This window comes from Thalassophryne amazonica, chromosome 8 (assembly GCF_902500255.1).
Source record: "Thalassophryne amazonica chromosome 8, fThaAma1.1, whole genome shotgun sequence".
Taxonomy (NCBI): Eukaryota; Metazoa; Chordata; class Actinopteri; order Batrachoidiformes; family Batrachoididae; genus Thalassophryne; species Thalassophryne amazonica.
In genome coordinates, this window is record NC_047110.1 from 65963437 (window position 1) to 65984383 (window position 20947).

The 20947-nt window shown below is 41.7% G+C and overlaps 1 protein-coding gene across 1 annotated transcript in view; it reads right to left on the reverse strand.

Moving 5' to 3' along the window:
• The window catches only part of fkbp16 (FKBP prolyl isomerase 16), a 90848-nt gene that overhangs the window by 55947 nt on the left and 13954 nt on the right, over positions 1 to 20947 (reverse strand). The gene's annotated exons all lie outside the window — the stretch shown is intronic.

The following is a 20947-nucleotide window of genomic DNA, read 5'->3' on the forward strand; positions in this document are numbered from 1 at the left end:
GGCTGCTGTCCAGGGAAAGTAGTTCAAGGTCGGTGCTCTCTGAACTCAGAGAGGGTTGTGCGAAAAACTTGCATCCCAATTGTCTTGGCTTTGTGCCAGTTTGGTGTTGAAAATGACACAACAAATGCCATGGACACGTGGATGGGTGGAGCCCATTTCTATAAATTCCACATTGCAACAGCATGAGCTATACATCCATTATCAATAATCAATATTTAGTGCTATCAGCATTTACTTCCAGTGCCTCAAAGAGGTTGTACTGTCATGGATTTCTGTAGTTTATGCTCATTTGTATGTAGCAAAGTGAAGTTTGTCACACCCCAAATGTATTTGCACTATGCGATTTAGACGGTGTGGCAAAGTTTGTCAAGACAGAGCACTGAATCCAAAGCAGTGACCTACAGTGATAATGGGATGTCTTTGGTATTAGGTCTCTTTAGATTGTCTAGCATATGAAAAGTTTAGCATGATAGTTCATACATATTCAAGTTTTGAGGTGCAAGCACGATGTAAACAAGCATTTTGCATTTCACTTTTAGAAATGTTCATAGACATTAGGATTAGAATAGTAAAACAATAAGTATAAGATACATTTCAACCTGATAAACCAGATCCAAAATTCATTTCGCAAATAAATTCACTTTACAAAACTGTCTGGTCACCTGGCACTCGCTCCCATTTATGGCAGTTTCCTCACAACCATTTATCTCATATGGGGCGGTCTTTATGCAATGACACATTAAGGATATGAAGCGGCTATTGCTCTTGCACCTGTTTTGTACGACTTGGGCAATATCAAGTTTGCAAAGGAAGAACAGTGAGTGGCTCAAAAAGCCTTCCTTTGTGTGTTTGTCTTACTGTCTGCATTTGTTAACACTAATCTGGTTGTCACCCTGCTTACATCATATGCTTCATTGACTGGTTGTATGTCGATCCAATAGCATCTAGAGGCTGTTTAGGCTGTATCTGATAGTACAGGCCGCTAGAAATGAAACATGAATGGAGAGGTACCAGACTAATTAGTCTGGCTGTGCCAGGCTATAAAAATACAAGATATCTTGACATTTTCATTTCATTTCTCAGCCTCACTGTGACTTGTAGAAGATATGCAAATAAACCCAGAATCAACTAGGCACCTCACAATTTTGCACTGAGCCCTTCAGAAGTCATTCTTAAGAGCATTTACTAGCCAAATCTGCCCATGCACCAATGCTATGTCTGCTAATTATATACGGTGCATCCAGAAAGTATTCACAGCAATTTACTTTTTCCACATTTTGCTATATTACTGCCTTATTCCAAAATGGAGTATCATTTTTTTCACCTTCAAAATTCAACTCACAACACCCCATAATGACATGAACAAAGTTTTTTCTAAATTTTGCAAATTTATGAAAAATAAAAAACCTAAGAAATCACCTGTACATAAGTATTCACACCCTTAACTCAATACTTTGTTGAGGCACCTTTGGCAGCAATTACAGCCTCAAGTCTTCTTGAATATGATGCCACAAGCTCGGTGGACAGTTTTGTCCATTCCTCTTTGCAGCACCTTTGAAGCTCCATCAGGTTGGATGGGGAGCGTCAGTGCACAGCCATTTTCAGATCTCTACAGAGATGATCAATTGGATTCAGGTCTGGGCTCTGGCTGGCCCACTCAAGGACATTCACAGAGTTGTCCTGAAGCCACCGCTTTGATATCTTGGCAGTGTGCTTAGGGTCATTGTCCTGCTGAAAGATGAAGCGTCGCCCCAGGCTCAGGAGCTTGGGCACTCAAAAGCGCTCAGGAGCAGGTTTTCATGTCTCTGTACATTTCTGCATTCATCTTTCCCTCATACCTGACTAGTCTCCCAGTTCCTGCCATTGAAAAACATCCCCACAGCATGATGCTACCACCACCATGCTTCACTGTGGGCATGGTGTCTGGTTTCCTCCAAACATGACGCCTGGCATTCATGCCAAAGAGTTCAATCTTTGTCTCATCAGACCAGAGAATTTTGTTTCTCATGGTCTGAGAGTCCTTCAATTTAACCTTTATTTAACCAGGTTAGTCCCATTGAGATCGAGATCTCTTTTAAAAGCGAGACCTGGACAATTATAAAGTTTCCAATTCACCTAACCTGCACATCTTTGGATGTGGAAGGAAGCCATGAGCACCTGGACGGAACCCACGCAAACACAGGGAGAACATGCAAACTCGACACAGAAAGGCCACAGGTGGGAATTGTCCCATGACCTTCTTGCTGTGAGGCAACAGTGATAACCACTAAGCCACAGTGTCTTTTGGCAAACTCCAGGTGGCCTGCCATGTGCCTTTTACTAAGGAGTGGCTTCCGTCTGGCCACTCTACCATACAGGCCTGACTGGTGGATTGCTGCTGAGATGGTTGTCCTTCTTGATGTTTCTCCTCTCTCCACAGAGGAATGCTGGAGCTCTGACAGAATGACCATCAGGTTCTTGGTCACCTCCCTGACTAAGGCTCTTCTCCCCGATCACTCAGTTTAGACAGGCGGCCAGCTCTAGGAAGAGTCCTGGTGGATCTGAACTTCTTCCATTTACGGATGATGGAGGCCACTGGGTTCATTGGGACCTTCAAAGCAGCAGAAATGTTTCTGTACCCTTCCCCAGGTTTGTGCCTCGAGACAATCCTGTCTTGGAGGTCTACAGACAATTCCTTTGACTTCATTCTCAGTTTGTGCTCTGACATGCACTGTCAACTGTGGGACCTTATATGTAGACAGGTTTGTGCCTTTCCAAGTCATGTCCAGTCAAGTAAATCTACCCCAGGTGGATTCCAGTTAAGCTGTAGAAACATCTCAAGGATGATCAGTGGAAACAGGATGCACCTGAGCTCAAGTTTGAGCTTCATGGCAAAGACTGTGAATACTTAAGTACATGTGATTTCTTAGGTTTTTATTTTTAATAAATTTGCAAAAATCTAAACACAAACAAACAAGTTTTCTTCACGTTGTCGTTATGGGGTATTGTGTGTAGAATTTTAAGGGAAAAATTAATTTCTTCTATTTTGGAATAAGGTTGTAACATAACAAAATCTCTGCCGCCTTTGGATTTCATGTTTGAATTTCTGCAATTTCACAGGTAAAATCCAAAACGTGTGCTCCTTGAAATATAATGTACTTTTTTCCACATAAAAGTAGGTCTTCATCAGTGAATACTAATCAATTTTTATTCACATCTTTTGCCCCTCATATATAAAATCGGCTTCGTGCAAATATTATTACTAGACTATTGAAGAACTTCATTATATTCCTAACGTTCACCTTGTGTTTCTGGCATTATGAGTATTATGATACAAGAGAACGCGTGTAACTCAGACAACGGTATGTGTGACATTCTGAGAAGAAACTAAAGGTCATAAACAGATAGTGATCATAAATTAATTTTCCCCCCAGGTTTTAAGCTGTCAGGTGCATGCATTAAGCTGTCCAATAACTACGTCAGAGAAAATGTCACCTTTTCTAAGATATCAATTTTCAAAAGCACGCCACAAAGGAACAGCAGTTATCCCACTCTCACGCTGATTAATGCATACGTCATAAGGAGCCGTTGTTGCTTATGTGACCTGCACTTTTGTGCATGGCCTTCTTTCTTTAGTACTTGACATAATTAGAGTCCTTTTTCTCATCTTTTCCACTTTCCATTAGGATTTTCACTGGCACTAAAGATCCAGCTTCCTTTCATAAGCACCAAGCTATACCTGGCTCTGCAGCCTGAGAATCAACAGCAGCACACAGGACAGCTGAATTATTAGTCAGTCTGTCACAACGGACCCGCCTTTGACTGCTGGCTGAAAAAATAAAATGTAGCAGGGCCATTACCCACAGTCCTTCAGTCTGTCTCTGACGGTTGTGCTGGGCTATGAGAATTCAACCATCAGTCATTAATCAATCAAACGTTTCTTTGGAGTCCAGAGTCAGTGGCATTACAAGGCAAATCTTTGCTGTGGTGCACAATCTACTGTGCTGCAAGCTGCTCCCAAAGCAGGCTTTTGGACTATTTGTATCATCTCAATTTTGGTGGTCACTACTTACACCTTGCCACTACTGTACTGCACTTAATTTGCCTTCAGAAATGGCCTAATTGCCTTTATTCCTATCCAGACCATACCATCTGAATGTCGCAGCACAAACTGAGACTCATCAGACCAGGAAACGTTTTTTTCCAAACTTCCATGGTCCATATTTGGTGCATCCGTGACCACTGTAACATTGGTGAATCTGCAACTGTTGTCGCCCATCTGCTTCAAGGTTTGCCACGTTGTGTTCAGAATTGCTATTCTGCAAACCACGGCTGTAATAAGAATTTATTTGAATTACTCATGTGTTTCCATCCATTTGAACCAATTCAGCCATTTTTCTCTGACCTCTGCCAAGAAGAAGGCATTTTTGCAGAGAGAAATGACGATCACTGGACGTTTTTTCTTGGTGGTTGCAGTCCGTCAAACGGGTGCAGTTGGTACCAGTGCATACTCCAATGCTTGACTTGACTTGAATCTGTAGACCCTACACTGAATAAATAAATCAAGAAATCTACTGTTTTTATGGTGGGGACTGGCAGCTGTAGTTGCCAGATTCAGAAAATACTGTAAATTCTACAGTATAAAACCACTGTAATTTGCAATATATATATATATATAAAAATCATACTATATCCCTGTCTGAAGGGTGCACCTTTCAAACAAGGATATTTTGTTTGGGAAGCAAACACACTAACTGGTTGTGACAAAAAAAATAAAATAAAATAAATTCCAGATTTGAAGCCGCCTATGCACTTGTTTATATTTGCTAATGAGCACTTTTTAAGCGCTTGTGGAGTATATTTTGTTTTTTTCCCCCTGAAAATCAGTTGATCAATCACTCATGACTATGACATGAAAAGACATGATGCTGTTTTGCAATGGTTGAATCATTATAAAACAGATTATCCTTTCAAGTTTAGTCAATTTAAAATTTCAAGGCAATGTGAATATTAAATTTTAAACTTAAAACAATGAGTCTTTTTTTTTTTTTTAACAGTGTACAAAAACAATTTCCCTTGTGCATTACATCACCGTGAATTGAAGGACAGTTGTTTGACTGTAATTCCTTACATTCTCCAAAGTCTGTCTCCTTAGTGTAACAATTTAGCTGACCTGTTACTGAAACATAGACAGATTTCATCAGGGTCAGAAGTCAACTAAGGAATGTTGTGGATATTTGAAAAAAAAAAAAAAAACCCCACTGAACTGGATTAAATAAAAACTGGGATTTCAAAGCAAATTGAGGCCAGGATCTGCTCTTTAGTGCTTTATCCTCACTGGGGTAAAAGTAAGTAAGTAAACTTTATCTATATAGCACTTTCCACAGACAAAGGTCACAAAGTGCTTTACAAGATAAAATATCACAGTACAAAAATAAAAATGTCATGGTGCCAACCGTCTAAAAGCTTTGGAAAGCCTGTTTAAAAAAGAGAGTCTTGAGTTGCTTTTTGAAAGTCTCTACACAGTCCAGGGAGCGCAAGGACAAGGGCAGTTCATTCCAGAGACGAGGTGCTGTGGCTTTAAAAGATCTGTCATCTCATGTTTTGAAGCAGGACTTGGGAACCATCAGCAGGTTCTGTCCTGAGGATCTCAGACTGCGGGCAGAAGTGTAGGGCTGGATCAGGTCAGCAATATATTCAGGAGCCTGTCCGTAAAGGGCTCTGAATGTCAAAACTAGTATTTTAAAGTTTATTCTGAAGGCAACCGGAAGTCAATGAAGAGACTCCAGAATGGGAGTGATGTGGGCTCTCCACATAAGTCTTGCAGCAGAATTTAGGACATATTGTAAGCGTTTCAGCTCCTTCTTACTCAGACAGGTGAACAAGCTATTACAATAGTCCAACTGTGAGGAAATAAACACAGGGATAATTGTCCATGAATCCCTGTTTTAAGCTTTTATGCTTAAAACAGGGATTTCTTTATTTCTTAACTTTCTGGAAAAGAGTTTAATTAGAGGCAACAGAAAGTTGGGGTCACTGACTAATTTACGATCTGCCCTGTGTCCTCATTGCTTATGAAGATCTGACTAGTGGGAGATTTAGTTGTTTTTGATCAGACCACAATATGACGTTCGCTTTCTCTGTTTTCCGTGTTATCACTGTGCGACATTATGAGCAACTTTATTTGAGTCAGTATGTGTGGTATGCAACTGTATCACGGCAAAGTGCGCGCGCACGCACACACACACACACACACACACACACACACACACACACACACACACACACACACACACACACACACACACACACACACACACACACAAACTCTTTCAACATATTAATGTTTTTACTCATGCTAGGACATAGCTCATATGTTGTACATATTAGACTGCACTTAACAATATTTTCAACTCACATTTTTCACCTTCTTGAATGACAAGAAGAAACTGCTGTAAAATCAATCCCATCACTGCTTTCAAACAACTAAAATCTCTGCATTTTTACCATCTCTGACTGCATGTCTTGTTTTGTGTGTATGATTATGCCCGTATGAGTCTGCTGCAGACAAGTTGTGACGAAACGCTGATGTCTTGCCAAGATGAGTCACGCGTCCCCACTGACGTTCCCACATCACCACCCCCAGAACACACACATCCACACTGGAGCCACCTGTCACTTTGCTGTGGGGCACCTTCCTCGCCAGCAGCACCTGCCACCTCACATACCTGTGCACGCTGCATTGCCGACAGCCAGCGTGTATGATTACCAATGCAGCTCAAACAGATATCTGTGTTGTCTCCTGTCTAGCAGAGTATGTGATATGTCGCTCATGTCAACTTGTAGATGTTGACAAGCTAGTACACAAAGTGTATCAATATCTGTGTTCACTGAGCGAGTGCCAGGGAGTCACAGTTAGCAAGTAACAGCTTCATACTCCATTGCTCCCATCTGCTTCCATTCTGTTGGAGCTGCAAATGAGAAAATTGCAAAACGTGAGTTCATGAGTTGCCCAGCAACATTGCGTGTGTTATCACGAGAAGGTCTGTCCGAGCTTATGTTACGAGAATGCTGTGTTCTCTTGTAGTTGAAAATGGCTGTCCAAAGTGGGGAGTCCATATATCACTGACTTCTTTCAACCACAAATGAAGACTGGGATAGGGTTGTCTTTCAAGAATCCCAGAAATTGCTTCATTTCATGTGCAATAAATAGATGAATGAAAGCAGCTTTTAATGCAAAGTGATGTATTTGTCTTTTATATCAGTGTGTCACCCTTTGCACCTACAGGAGGCTTAAATCTGGATTTGATTCCCAGTCACATTATCTATCTGTGTCCTTAGACAAGACATTTCATGTGCATTGTCCCAGTAAACCCAGCTGTAAATTGGTACTAGCATTGGCTGGGAAAACCATGCGATAGACTGGTGTCCCATCCAAGGTGAGTCGTAGACTTATCTGCTTCAGACTATGGTGCCCGGGGATAATCACTGGTACCAGTGGGCCAAAGCACAGCCAATCTGCGCTGTATACACCTGATTCTGTCAGATCTCAGAAGTGAAACAGGGTAGGCCATGATTAGTGCTTGGCTGAGAACTGTAGAACTGGAGTTGCGTCAGGAAGGGCATCTGGCTTAAAACCTGTGCCAAATTCCAATGGACTCAGTACTGCATCTGCGTGTAGACCCTGAACAAAGGAGTTCATCTGAAAGACAACAACTAATGGGCCTCAGAGCCTGTACATGGCATTCCTTTCTTATAGATGCCAGAGCTGGACAAGCAAGAAGTGAAAATAAAGTACGTGAAAGTCGACAACAATATCCAAGAAGGTGGTGACTGCCATATTAGCTATTAGTTAGTGGTTGTAGTGCACATAAAAGAATTTTATAAAAATTTTACCTTACCGAAGTACAGATTGTTCTTTAAAGAGGTTAATATGGATTGCAGTTAGTTATAATACAATACTGATAGAACAAATAATTTTTCATTTAATATTGGCTAACATCTACGTATATTACAGGCTAACTAGCTAGCTACTCTCTATAAAGTGCCCCATGCTTCTTTATGGCAGTGGCTGTCGTGTTAACAAGAATGTCTGTCTTGCAAGATTAGTGGTCTTGATGGTGGTCTTGAAACATTGATTCATGCATTAAGATAAAAAAAACCTGATTCAAATCTATGTCTGCCAATCAAGAAAAAAGTTTGACAAAAGTACGTCCAATCTTGCAAAAGATTTTATAGAGAAGTTTCTAAAGTTCTTTTCACCCGACACCACAAAATCTAATTGTGTTCAATTAGTTGTCAATAAATGAATGTTTCAAGAGGGTAAAGTTTAATATAGCCCATGGTATACTTCAGGTAAAAAAAAATATAACTGTTCTTACAGGCCATATCTTGAATGCAAAGCAGGTCACTCAGTGGGAGAGGAGTTGTCTTACCAAGATGTAGCCTTTGGTTTGAGTCCTGGTCACTCTGCCTGTCTTTGTCCTTTGAGAAGACACTTCATTTGCATTGTCTCAGTCCACCCAGCTGTAAATGGGCACAAGCCTTGGCAGGAAAAGTCACTTGGGCACCTTCATGGACTCCAGAGGGAGTCGTAGACTCTCATCCTCTTCACGGTAAGGTACCTGAGGAATACGCTCCGGCACTAATGGCCTGGAATAGAGTTTTTCTTCTTCTGAGAATTTTAATTTCTTCCATGAATATATTCAATGACTGTGACACATTTTGTGTATTGCATTGGTTGGTGTCCATCTTTTTCTTTTTTTGCAAACATTTTATGAGTCTAACTTTGCATTGAGGCAGATTAATCAAATATTAATTTGGGTTTCACTGCTGGAGGGGATGGGTTTGGAAGGGGTGGAGCCCATTTATCTTGTGTTTATCTCCCGTGTCACCTTGTCCCTCCATCTCCCTGCGTGACTTGCAAACTTCACCATCTGGTGTGGAAGGACAAACCAACAATCACAGAGACTGATAGCACACCAAAACTAATAGTTGTATCGACTTCTAGAAAATGCTACAGCAGAGAAAAGGCTGAAAACTATCCCATAAGAGAAAAGATGGGTCAAAGACTCATTATGTCACAAAGGACTTTTGAGGCCACACCTCCTGCACTTTAGATAATGTGCTGAAAAATATGGAGCGGGAACTGCAAATGACTAATAGGTAACTAGACAACCTGTATAACCTATATAAGGTGAAATATTAGACCTACTCGATATTAAACAAAAGCACACAGGGGCTTTTTAGTACAGGAGATATACTGTCTCATTAAACACCACTGAAAGCAGAAGTAGGTATAACAGATCACATCCAAAGCTGCGTTGATGAGCCTCATAAACCTGCTGGCAGTACGGGGGAAAAAAGGTAAACAAACATGGAGATTAGATGCGAACATGCACAGGTCAAACACAGCTTGGAGACAGGAAATAGTGGTTCTTTGGCACGGCAGCTCACCCTCCATTTCCAAACAAAGAGTCCACTCTGCTCAGATTTGATTAAAGTGTTTATTTTTAGCTGTGGCGTTCACGTTTTGAAGCTGCAAACTCATGTGGCAGTGGCTGTGGCAAGCAGTCCAGCATGTGTTTGCCTGATAATATCTGGAGTGTGTTACAGCTGTCAGTGTTTGCTGGCCTTTTCCTGGATCATGAGGTCTGGGTGTGGTTTCTAGTCAGCCTGCTGTGCCGAAAGAACAGCCTACAGTAAAACTGGTTTAAGTCATGTGACAGTGCAGCTGAGATTTCAGTTTTTGTTTTGTTTTTTTACTGGAAGCAGATTTCATCTTTCTGTGGCCCCACATACAGAGAGGGGACACTGATTTATAGAGTGGTTTGGATTCATCACTACCCCCCCCCCCCCCCCAAAAAAAACTGCATCTGTAAAGCCAGACTATTCATTTGACCCAAGTGACATGGCAGACTGAGTCACAGCAACTTCATTTTTGAGATGGACTGAAAAGATATTTTGCATGGGCATCGTGCTCACATACTGTATTTAGAAGCAGCATGAGGGTTTGTGCAAACACCGGCGTAATGCTGGTGACTGATTCAGTGTAGCTGTCACGGCTTGGTGCAATGAAAAAGCAGAACTGTCGGTTCTTCACTTTGTAACAACTGGTGATAACAATCGCAGTGCTTTGATTTCTTAGTTTTTTATTTTTAATAAATTTGCAAAAATCTCAAAAAAAAGATTTTTTCACATTGTCATTACTTGTACCGATTGGCCAGACAAAGGGACAGAGCTGGAAAGGATGTGCAGCAGGTTAGGGTGGTAAAAGATGCACATGGTAATGTGCTGACAAGTGAGGAGTGTGTGCTGAGAAGGTGGAGGGAATATTTTGAAGAGTTGATGAATAAAGAAAATGAGTGAGAGAAAAGGCTGGATGATGTAGTGAGAGTAAATCAGGAAGTAAAAGAGATTAGCAAGGAAGAAGTGAGGGCTGCTATGAAGAGGATGAAGAGTGGAAAGGCAGTTGGTCCAGATGACATTCCAGTGGAGGCATGGAAATGTCTAGGAGAGATGGCAGTAGAGTTTCTAACCAGATTGTTTAATAAAATCTTGGAAAGTGAGAGGATGCCTGAGGAGTGGAGACGAAGTGTGCTGGTTCCTATTTTCAAGAACAAGGGTGATGTGCAGAGCTGCAGTAACTACAGAGGCATAAAGCTGATCAGCCACAGCATGAAGTTATGGGAAAGAGTAGTAGAAGCTAAGCTTAGAAAACAGGTGAAGATCTGTGAGCAGTAATATGGTTTCATGCCGAGAAAGAGCACTACAGATGCAATGTTTGCTCTGAGAATACTGTTGGAAAAGTACAGAGAGGGACAGAAAGAGTTACATTGTGTGTTTGTGGACTTAGAAAAAGCTTATGATAGGGTGCCAAGAGAAGAGTTGTGGCATTGTATGAGGAAGTCTGGAGTGGCAGAGAAGTATGTTAGGGTAGTGCAGGACATGTACAAGAATAGTGTGACAGCAGTGAGATGCGCAGTCGGAATGACAGACTCATTCAAGGTGGAGGTGGGATTACACCAAGGATCAGCTCTGAGTCCTTTCTTGTTTGCAGTGGTGATGGACAGGTTGACAGATGAGATCAGACAGGAGTCCCCATGGACTATGATGTTTGCAGATGACATTGTGATCTGTAGTGAGAGTAGAGAGCAAGTTGAGTCTAGTCTGGAGAAGTGGAGATATGCTTTGGAGAGAAGGGGAATGAAAGTCAGTAGAAGCAAGACTGAGTACATGTGTGTGAATGAGAGGGAGCCCAGTGGAATAGTGCAGTTACAAGGAGTAGAAGTGGTGAAAGTAGATGAGTTTAAATATTTGGGGTCAACTGTTCAAAGTAATGGAGAGTGTGGTAGAGAGGTGAAGAAGAGAGTGCAGGCAGGGTGGAGTGGGTGGAGAAAGGTGGCAGGAGTGATTTGTGACCGAAGAATATCAGCAAGAGTGAAGGGGAAAGTTTACAAAACAGTAGTGAGACCAGCTATGTTGTATGGTTTAGAGACAGTGGCACTAACAAAAAGACAGGAGGCAGAGCTGGAGGTGGCAGAGCTGAAGATGTTGAGATTCTCTTTGGGAGTGACAAGAATGGACAAGATTAGGAATGAACATATCAGAGGGACAGCTCAGGTGGGACGGTTTGGAGACAAAGTCAGAGAGGCGAGATTGAGATGGTTTGGACATGTGCAGAGGAGGGACCCAGTGTATATAGGGAGAAGGATGCTGAGGATGGAGCCACCAGGCAGGAGGAGAAGAGGGAGACCAAAGAGGAGGTTCATGGATGTGCTGAGAGAGGACATGCAGGTGGTTGGTGTGACAGAGGAAGATACAGAGGACAGGGTGAGATGGAAATGATTGATCTGCTGTGGCGACCCCTAACGGGAACAGCCGAAAGACGAAGAAGAAGTCATTATGGGGTATGGTGTGTAGAATTTTAAGGGAAAAATGAATTTCATCCATTTTGGAATGAGGCTGTAACATAACAAAATGTGGAAAAGTGACACGCTTTCCAGATGCACTGTATGATTTATTTCATCGCATCTGACAGCTGATGCCTTCTCATTATGTTGGTGTGGATGTGGAACCTTTGGCTTACATAACTTTCTCCTCTGAATGTACCTATTGTGTTACCTTTTCAGCTGTAGTTTACATTGACTAAGGGCGTGCCTCAAAATTCAGTGGAAACAGCTGCTTTATAAACACTGAAGTGTGTGCATTCTTGGTCAACATTATGTTGTGTGACAAATTATTTTATCGTGCGATTAAATTATATCCCAGGTGGATATAGTTGGGGGTGAATTGTGAGCTGATCCACATTATATGCAACATGCAACATTACACCCGAAAAAGGTGAGAGCTGCAGGTTGGTGATACAAGTATTATGTAACAGAGTAAACCCTATCTTGATGGTCTAAAATTCATGGAGGTGTTTATTTAAGACCAGTGTTGCCACAGTTACTTCAGTTAATTTTTTAAATTAACTAAAGTTGTCAGCAGCTGCTGCATGTAACTAATAAAGTAACTAGTAATCTAACTTAGGTCCTTTTAAAACTGAGTAATCAGTAAGGTAATAAGTTACTTTTTCAAGGAAAAATCAGTAATCGAATTACTTTTTAAAAGTAACTGTGGCAACACTGTTTAAGACATTATTGCTGTTGAGACAACGCATTCAGTGAGCACTAAGTTGTGCAGTGGGTGCAACGGACGTGCTGAGGCATAAAAACCAACCAATCAGAGTAGCACCTGCTCCTGCCTTTAAGACACAAATGCTCCAAGTGCTTATGGTGTCAACCTAATCTCACACCATTTCATGATGGCATCACAAAAAGTAAATTAATGTATTAGTTTGTGATACCGTCATGAAATGTGCTTTTCGTGATGGGAGCACAAATTCATTTCATGACGGTATCATGAAATGCGGAGTGATGTGGGGGGCGGAGGTCTATGGGGGTTATGGTTAAGGGAAGGGGTAGGGTTAGAAATAGTAAAATAAACATGTCATGAAAATGCCACTCATTTCATGATGGGAGCATGAAAAAAAGCATGAGACTGGGCTGTATGGCGTTGCAATTCTGAGAGATCGCTCAGGAGAGAGAGGTCTTCTGGTGAGGAATCAGCAGTAAAAAGAGATACAATGATGAAAGTGTAGTGACTTCAAATAATTGTTGGAGTAACACCTGTTGCATCTGCTATGCGTGAGTATTTTTCACTGACCACTGTGCATGGCCATGCATGTAGTTGCAGCTTTTTAGCTGACCTTTGCGATGGGCCTCACATACAAACTCCTGAATGACAGAGACATGTCACTTGCAGTATTTTTTAGGGTAAGTGTAAAACTGTTCTGTCTTTAACTTTAAATTTTCTTTTGTGCTCTTTGGCATGTTGAGTAAACTTTCTTTTTCTGTTTGAGTGTGTGATACTATTTGTAATGTATTCTTGCTTGAAATCACAGGTGGCCACACATAGGGAAGCTATATTATGAACAGTCAAAGGTTTTGTTTCAAACCATGAATCCCTCGCCTGGCAGTCTATCTGATCTCCAGACAATCCCAGCCTTAGGGAGGAAGAAAGACAATGTAAAAGATGGTACAAACTGTTGGAGTTATTCTGTAGATACACTGTTTTATTTTATCATGCATGTTTTGTGTTCTCTGCTCTGGTATGTATTGTACTGATGTGATGGGTGAAGGTTACTTAAGATATGTGACATGACGTGTTTCTGCAAGTTGTGGTATCTCTGTGTGCACGCTAAGCTCTTTTTCAGGACATGTGAAGATGACCCAGGCAGGATGCAGCCGTAAGCGGAGCAGTGAGATAAAGAATAGAGAATTGAATGTTCCAACCACAGTGTGATTATGATACATTAGTCCTTGTGTCAGAAGAAGTGTGATTAATCGTTAGATGTCTTAAACACATCTTAATCGAGCCCAAGATTAAAAAGGTTCTGAACGTCCTGAATGTATTGTGCAATCAGCGGTTCTGCGGCAACAGCTCACGCGCTATCACTCTTCCCCTTAGGAGCTGTACCGCCCATGTATGTAGGGAAGTCCTAAATAAAAAGAGCGGGAGCGCAGGCCAGACTTTAGTGTAGCCTTGGTGTACAGCCTGACTGCACTCCTCGCGAGCTAAAATTGACATTCTGTCTCACTGGTGTTTCTTGACTCTGTTTGTCTTATCAAGGTTTTAAGAATGTTTGGAGGCGAAAATACCCAACACAAACCAAAGTTATTAAAGTTTAGTTTGTCCCTTATGACCACAGATAGTATATATACAAGACAAAGCCTGGGTGATGTCACACATATATCAGAACTTCCGTTATGAAGCTCAAATCTTGACATCACCACGTTGGCAAGGGTGGCTGTGCAGATTCGTGATGAACTCACGCATGAAGGGGTGTAGCTTGGGTTAGTCAGTGTGTAATGAAAGAAGCCTGAACACACCCCTATTTTCAAGTCTGAGCAACATAAGCTAAAAGGCTAACCTCGGTGTGGGTGTATATTAAATCATATTTTTGGGGACTGTGCGGTGTTTGTCATAATAAGCCTGGCTCTGTTTGCACTGCAGCTCCCGGCTTTCCAGCGCTACAAGCAGGCCCTGTCTCAGCTCTGCAGGAATCTCCTTTCTTTCACTCCTGTCTCGTCTTTGCTCCCAGCATTTGAGTCTATCTCCTGAACCGGTCCGATCCTGTCCGGACCTCTAACCACAACAGCGTCTGTATATGGCAACAGTGCAGTTTCTCAGGGAGCTGAATGATTGAGATCAAATGTAAGGAAATTAGTTCATTTACAGTATTCCTCCAATGCTGCCTTAATTTTCTTTTATATTTTGCCCTGGTTAAATTCCCAATAACAATACTAACCAAAGGAGATGTGGACTCAAAATTTCTATATTACAGTCTTGTTTAATTACAGACATTGTTATATCCAAAAGAAAAAGTGGCAGGTGTATACTTGAAGGAAGAAAACATACTGTATGTATACTGATTAAGTGTCTTAGCTTGCATGGCTAAATGGCACACACTCATTGCAATATTTACACTGATGTTAGATTCGGTAACATTTGGAATCCCATTATCCTTGGCTATCTTTGCCCATCGTGTGACATTTCGAGAAAATGTCCTTTGTGACTCTACTGTCCTTCGCCAAATATCAGCAGCATTGAGTCAAAGGTCACACAAGCTCATGAAAATGAACTGTGATCCAAAAAATTGCCTCAAAATGCTTGCATAACCAGACCCTGAAAGTCTGTTAATACTTACCAGCCTTTCAGTCAAAGCAGTCTGTTAATACTTACCAGCCTTTCAGTCAAAGCACTTTCAATATAAAGTAAACATGCTCTTTTAAAGGTTACACATGGGCCACTATTTTACTGATGTACGAGGGCTGTCAATAAAGTAACGGTCCTTTTTATTTTTTTCAAAAACTATATGGATTTCATTCATATGTTTTTACGTCAGACATGCTTGAACCCTCGTGCGCATGCGTGAGTTTTTCCACGCCTGTCGGTGACGTCATTCACCTGTGAGCACTCCTTGTGGGAGGAGTCGTCCAGCCCCTCGTCGGAATTCCTTTGTCTGAGAAGTTGCTGAGAGACTGGCGCGTTGTTTGATCAAAATTTTTTCTAAACCTGTGAGACACATCGAAGTGGACACGGTTCGAAAAATTAAGCTGGTTTTCAGTGAAAATTTTAACGGCTGATGAGAGATTTTGAGGTGATTCTGTCGCTTTAAGGACTTTTCACGGTGCGAGACGTCGCTCAGCGCTCTCAGGCAGCGTCATCAGCCTGTTCAAGCTGAAAACCTCCACATTTCAGGCTCTATTGATCCAGGACGTCGTGAGAGAACAGAGAAGTTTCAGAAGAAGTCGGTTTCAGCATTTTATCCGGATATTCCACTGTTAAAGGAGATTTTTTTAATGAAAGACGTGCGGACGGATCCGCGCGTCGGGACGCAGCCGACGCGGTGCGGCGGCACAGGAAAAACACCTCCGTGTTGATAACCATTTGTAAAATCCAGGCGGCTTTTGATGGCTTTCAGTGGAGTGAGTATATGAGAAATTGTTTAACAGGCAGGACATGTTCCAGCTTGTCCTTAAGGCTTTCAACAGAGGTGTTTTTCCTGTGGCGGAGCGTCGCGGCGGCTGCGTCCCGACGCACGGACCCTTCCGCACGGACCCTTCCGCACGTCTTTCATTAAAAAAATCTCCTTTAACAGTGGAATATCCGGATAAAATGCTGAAACCGACTTCTGAAACTTCTCTGTTCTCTCACGACGTCCTGGATCAATAGAACCTGAAATGTGGAGGTTTTCAGCTTGAACAGGCTGATGACGGCGGCTGAGAGCGCTGCACAACGTCTCGCACCGTGAAAAGTCCTTAAAGCGACAGAATCACCTCAAAATCTCTCATCAGCCGTTAAAATTTTCACTGAAAACCAGCTTAATTTTTCGAACCGTGTCCACTTCGATGTGTCTCAGGTTTAGAAAAAATTTTGATCAAACAACGCGCCAGTCTCTCAGCAACTTCTCAGACAAAGGAATTCCGACGAGGGGCTGGACGACTCCTCCCACAAGGAGTGCTCACAGGCGAATGACGTCACCGACAGGCGTGGAAAAACTCACGCATGCGCACGAGGGTTCAAGCATGTCTGACGTAAAAACATATGAATGAAATCCATATAGTTTTTGAAAAAAATAAAAAGGACCGTGACTTTATTGACAGCCCTCGTACATGTGTTATCTGACATTGTGACCGTCTGACAGGACGATGAACCGCACAAAAACTACAAGTAGATTACACACCTTACTAGCATGTAATGAATATTTTAGAGTAACCATCAATCATGAAGGTAAATGTTGAGTACTTTCCCATGGACTGAAACTACACTTAACTTACTCCACCCTGGAGCTGGTGTCAGGTCAGAAATCAGGGTTGGAACACAAGCACACATACTTCTGATCAGAGTTCCACTCCCCTTCCAAGGTAAACGTTGCTTAGACTTCTCAAAAACTGACAATGATAACAGTCTGGTGTGTCTGGACTGACAACACTGTTCCACTCAAATGTATTTGTTTAGTAGGTAATTTATTGTCTCTATTTGAACGCTGTGATTCAAAGTCACGTTGGCAAGTTATTGCCTGTCCCATCTGTCCCATAAAGGATAAGATCTTTGTCAACTCTCACATTCACCCTTTGCAGTACATTAGGTAAAACTGCATTTAGACAAAAGAAAAATCACCTTTTCACTTCTATGCAGATGACACTCAAAAATATGTCTTAATCATACTCAGACATCAAACTGCATTGATTATGATAAAATGTCTTTTTAATATTAAATGTTATAACACAAATCTTTATTAAATATAAACAAAAAATTTAAGGTTGTGTTATTTGAACTTTAGTCTTGAACTTCCTAGCTTAGAACTTTTATGATATACCTACATATTGAGCCAGTATGTAGATATATTTTGATACAGTGCATCTGGAAAGTATTCACAGCGCTGTATTTTTTCTACATTTTTTACAGCCTTATTCTACAAAATTGTACACACAATACCACATAATGATATTGTGAAAAAGTTGTTGTTGTGTGTGCGTGTTTTTTTGTTTGTTTGTTTGTTTTGTTTTGTTTTTTGCAAATTTATTAAAAATAAAAAACCTAAATAATCACATGTGGCTTAGCACAGTGGCTTAGTGGTAAGCACTGTTGCCTCACAGCAAGAAGCTCATGGGATCGATTCCCACCTGTGGTCTTTCTGTGTGTAGTCCGACAAAGAGGCGAGCTGAAGAAAACTACTGACAGAGCAACGTGAGGCAGAATCCAGCCAAGCACAGAGAGAAATCCTGTGAGTGTGTGTGTGTGTTTGTGTGTGTGTGAGAGAGAGAGAAGCTACAGAGAGACGTGTCTGTGTAGGGAGGGGTGGGCGCTGTGTGTGACTGGCCAATCACAGAGCGTGCTCGTCAAAAATGCTTTATCCGTACCAGATACTCGTGTGAAACGAGTAACCGGCTCAACCCTAGTTTGCATGTTCTCCCCGTGTTTGCGTGGGTTCCCTCCGGGTGCTCTGGCTTCCTCCTGCATCCAAAGGCATGCATGTTAGGTGAAGTGGAAAATTTATAATTGTCCAGATCTCCCTTGTAACAGACCTCTCGCTCTCCATGGGACTAACCTGGTTAAATAAATAAATAAACATATGCTTAAGTATTCACAGCCTTTGCCATGAAGCTCAAAATTGAGCTCAGGTGCATCCTGTTTCCACTGATCATTCTTGAGAAGTCTCTACAGCTTAACTGGAGTCCACCTGGGGTAAATTCAGTTGACTGGACATGAGTTGGAAAGGCACACACCTGTCTACATGTAAGGCCCCACAGTTGACAATACATGTCAGAGCACAAACCAAGCATGAAGTCAAAGGAATTGTCTGTAGACCTCCGAGACAGGATTGTCTCAAGGTGCAAATCTGGTTTAGGGTACAGAAACATTTCTGCTGCTTTGTAGTTTGCCAAAAGGTACCTGAAGGACTCTCAGATCATGAGAAACAAAATTCTCTAGTCTGATGAAACAAAGAGTGAGCTCTTTGGTTTGAATGGCACGTGTCATATTTTGGAGGAAACCAAGCACTATCCCTGTGAAGCATGGTGGTGGCAGCATCATGCTGTGGGGATGTTTTTCAGCAGCAGGAACTGGGAGACTAGTCAGGATTGAAGGAAAGATGAATGCAGCAATGTACAGAGATATCCTGGATGGAAACCTGCTTCAGAGCGGTCTTGACCTCAGACTGGGCGACGGTTCATCTTTCAGCAGGACAATGACGTTAAGCACACAGCCAAGATGTCAAAGGAGTGGCTTCAGGACAACTCTGAATATCCTTGAGTGGCCCAGCCAGAGTGCAGACCTGAAGCCGATTGAATATCTCTGGAGAGATCTGAAAATGGCTGTGCACTGACACACTCCATCCAACCTGATGGAGCTTGAGAGGTGCTGCAAAGAGAAATGGGCAAAACTGTCCAAAGATAGGTGCACCAACATTGTGGCATCATATTCAAGAAGACCTGAGGCTGTAATTGCTGCCAAAGATGCATCAAGAAAGTACTGAGCTAAGGATGTGAATACTTATGTACACAAGATTTGTCGTTATTTTTTAATCAATTTGCAAAAATAAAATATAAAAAACAATAATTTCTCATGTTGTCATTATGGGGTGTTGTGAGTAGAATTTTAAGAGGAAAAAAAATGAAGTTAATCCATTTGTGGGATGTTCTCCCAGATGCACTGTGTATTCTTTCTGTACATTTTAGCAAATTCCTTTGCTGAACCCCCATTCTCACTTCCACAGATTTGCATCCTGGAAGGTCAGGCTCTGATCCAGTGTGTGAAGATCATGGTAGCCCATGCAAAGTGCACAAACACAACTGCAGTATAACTATGTAGACAGTGTGACATGCCAATAGATTAACTTTATTCCAACTGTGGAGCTTCCAGGACACCTTCCAGTGATGTTACAGTATGTATGAAAACATGCTGAGTTGATAATATTCTTTCCATTGCATCAATGCAAAGCATTTATTATTTGTCTTAGATGACACCTAAATAGATCTGGGTCAAATGATATTTTACTTAAAAGTAGACAGGTGTGTCTTCTTGAAGCAGAAGCGGACAGCAGCAGGACAGAGAGCTGTCTGTGTCTCCACTCATCAGTTCACGCCCCACAGGCTTGCCGCTGACACATCGCTAAGCTTAGCAAGCGCTGTGGAGGACCTCAGAGAGCTGTGTGAAAGCACACGTCTACATTCTTCAATCCAGTGAAAAATTGCAATCGGAACGTGTCCAATTTTTCACCTTACTGCACTGTTACAGCTACTAAAGGTGTTGCCGCGAACATGGCAGCTTGTATTGCGGAAGAATTTTTTTGGAAGAGCTAATGGAGTCAATCAATAGAGTGAAATGTATGAGATAAAAAGCACAATAAATTGAACCAAAATGCATGGTAAATGATGGCACTCATACAACAGGACAAATAATGATTGTCACATGACATACAATCCACCAGTCAAATGACAAGGATCTATTTAGGTGTCATAAATTACAGCTATACAACACAATACTTGCTGGTTTTGGTTCAGAATGATGATGTCAGTTCACTGCTGGTCACAGTAAATTATTTAGGGCTCATTGTTTTGCAAATGATGAATGAGCAAAGTGATTTTGATGATAAATTTCATCAGATTGAATTTACGCACAAATTTAATTATGGTTATTTTAAACCCAAAGGTGACATCATTTCTTCTTTTCAGTGTAACAGTCTATCACGCTGCTGTCAGTTAACTGGAAATATAAGAAATCCCTGTGCAGAGCATGTTTTCTCATTGTGCGACTCACAAACTTGTTCAAACATGAAACATATTAATAATCACAAACAACATGCAGTCTTGCGTGCCACACTGATGGCTGATGATCCCCATTTGAACTTGGCTTAAACTTTTATTAAAGTAACTTTGACATATCCCAGGGATCTAATTAGTTACAACATGCACAGTTTATGCTCTTATTTATATGTGCTGACAATAACATTACAGGCTGCCAGACTGAAGAATGTGTTTTGTAAGGTGCCGCATGCAGCCGTAACTACACACACGCACTGCACTTTTACGCAGAGGTGGCGCAGACTCATTTAACTATAGTTTGACATGCATATCCTTTTACCCACACTAAAATAAAACAGCAGCTGGTGACACTTAATGTTGTTGCTTTCGGGGACGGGAGGGGTTGAAGACTCAAACTCCTTCGGCCCCTGAGGGGTTTTCTGAGTGTTAAAGACTCGCCTGTCCAGTCATCAGCAGATGCTGGTTTGCGTTGCTTTCTGATAATGACCTGCTGACTGATGGGGGGTCTGTTTGTAAGTCAGGTCTCCGACTTGGCATGTGCCAGCGATAAATAGTTTTAGAGATGTTAGAGGCGTGTGTTACACATTTTCTGGGTG